Source organism: Penaeus monodon, chromosome 18, assembly GCF_015228065.2.
Source record: "Penaeus monodon isolate SGIC_2016 chromosome 18, NSTDA_Pmon_1, whole genome shotgun sequence".
Classification (NCBI taxonomy): domain Eukaryota; kingdom Metazoa; phylum Arthropoda; class Malacostraca; order Decapoda; family Penaeidae; genus Penaeus; species Penaeus monodon.
Genome location: NC_051403.1, coordinates 29,146,237 through 29,148,736, shown reverse-complemented (window position 1 = coordinate 29,148,736; position 2,500 = coordinate 29,146,237).

Genomic DNA, 2,500 nt, shown 5'->3' with positions numbered 1-2,500 from the left:
TGTCTCTGTCTGCCCGTCTCTCTCTCTCTCTCTCTCTCTCTCTCTCTCTCTCTCTCTCTCTCTCTCTCTCTCTCTCTCTCTCTCTTCTCTCTCTCTCTCTCTCTCTCTCTCCTAAATGGTGGATCTCCCGACACACACTTAAAAACACAAAAGCAATATGCATTATTTTTAACCCTGTCTGTTTTTGGCAGACATTACAAAGATCATGAACAAATTCCCTGAACTGTGAGAAATTTGTAAAATGGAGACTTGTTTTTTTCTCTTCTTTATCGTTTAACATATATAAGTTAAACGGATTTATAAGAATGATATGGAAAAAGACGATGGTGAATCACAAAGATGTAACAACAGCGCGTTCCACCCGAAAAGATTGCACAATCAATTCTTCCACGAAAAAAAAAATCAACAACTCAACCCAGCCGAATACTATGTAAAGAAAACGGGAGACCTGAGCAGGAAGTAAGCATGACTCAGAAAAAAACTAAAACAAACTTACGACTATGTACACAAGCAGGTGCAAGGTAGGGAAGGAAACCGTATTTAAAGAGCGGAAAGGAAAATGGAAAAGAGAGTGCCGGCTGCCCTTTCACTCCGAGGAACCGGATATCGTGTGGCATTGTGACAATAACGTGACAATCATGGAAGATGAATCACCGTCGAGAGAGAGAGAGGGAGGAAGGGAGAGAGAGGGGAAGGGAGGAAGGGAGAGAGAGGGGGAGGGAGGAAGGGAGAGAGAGGGGAAGGGAGAGGGAGGGAGTAAGGCGATCGCTAGGTTAAACTATTTTTTGTTTTATTCTCGATGTCTTTGATGACCGTTGGGTCAATATTTTTTCTACCCGCTCATTTTATTATTAACTGGAAAGATGGGAGACATATTCATTATGAAAAATTATTTATGCTCATATTTTCTTTTTAACGTGTTGAGTGTTGCTGACTTGTATAATGAATATTTCCCGGAATGCATACAGTGCCGTGAAAGGAGCTAAAAGCCGACTCAACATTTCAGGGTTTACAAAACCACAGCACACGACGCTCGGAGAACTTCATATACGTGCACATGGATGTATACTTTTGTGACTTAGCGCATTACCATATAGCACCATGCATATATATTGCAGCATTCCCAGGCCACATATGAAGGCCAAGTGGGCGCATGTGAGGGCCAGGCTCGAGGCACACATGTCGCAGTTCCGAGGCAAGGGAGGAATGCACACATGTCCCGCAACTGCCGACGAGCACACCTGCGCCAGCGGTTTTTACGACCGGAAATGTCCAATAAGCTGAGTAATTTCTGGTAATTATTATCACGACGAATACATTAGAGTCAGTGTGCGTGAATAAACTGTGTCTAAAAAGATAGGATGTTGTCGAAGCGATTACTAACGTTTGAATAGCTGATAACGATAACATCGATAAAAAAATGTTACAAGGTTGACAGGGTAACACTGCCTCACCTGATGCAGATCTCTCTCTCCAAACATACATTGAATTTCTCCATTAACTTAACCCCTATGCAGTTTAAGCTCTCCGTTGTACAACATGAAGATAACGGATTTGATCAGCCCACCGCTCTCATTATAATGACTACTCTGCTAAACCCCCTTTTCAGCAAAAGGATAATTACTCGATGTAATTGGGTGTTAACTAACACCCATTTCACTACCATTAGTTTAAATCCCCATCGTAAACTACCCATTTATCTGCCCCGCATTTTAAGAATCTCCTCAAGAAAAACTGCTTCGTAATACCCACCCACTCTATAACTTCCCCATTGACCCCTATCGAGTCATCTCCCCGTCACTTCGTCTCCCTCCCCGCCCCTTGCCCCGGCCGACCTTTCCCCACAGCCTCCCTGCCGCCCCTAGCGCCACAGGCCATCCAGTACCCTGTCAGAACTGCAATTTCCGCTCGCTCCTTTGCAATTGCTACTCTGTGTGCTGTTCCTGATGCATCTGGGGTGGCAGTGCGGAGGTCGGGGGGCGAGGGAGGGGAGAGAAGGGAAGAGGGAGGGGAGAGAAGGGAAGAGGGAGGGAGAGAGGGAAGAAGGAGGGGAGAGAAGGGAAGAGGGAGAGGGAGTGAGCGCATGGGGAAGGGGAGGAGGAGTGGGCCCAGTGCCGGGGAGTGGGGAGAAAGGGAGGCAGAAGATGGACATACGTGAGAGAAAGGAGGGGAGTGGCATAGCAGAGAGAGAGAGAGAGAGAGAGAGAGAGAGAGAGGAGAGAGAGAGAGAGAGAGAGAGAGAGAGAGAGAGAGAGGAGAGAAGAGAGAGAGAGAGAGCAGAGAGAGAGAGAGAGAGAGGAGAGAGAGAGAGAGAGAGAGAGAGAGAGGAGAGAGAGAAGAGAGAAGAGGAGAGAGAGAGAGATGAGAGAGAGAGAGAGGAAGAGAGAGAGAGAGAGAGAGAGAGAGAGAGAGAGAGAAGAGAGGAGAGAGAGAGAGAGAGAGAGAGAGAGAGAGAGAGAGAGAGAGAGAGGGAGAGAGAGAGAGAGAGAGAGAAAGAGGA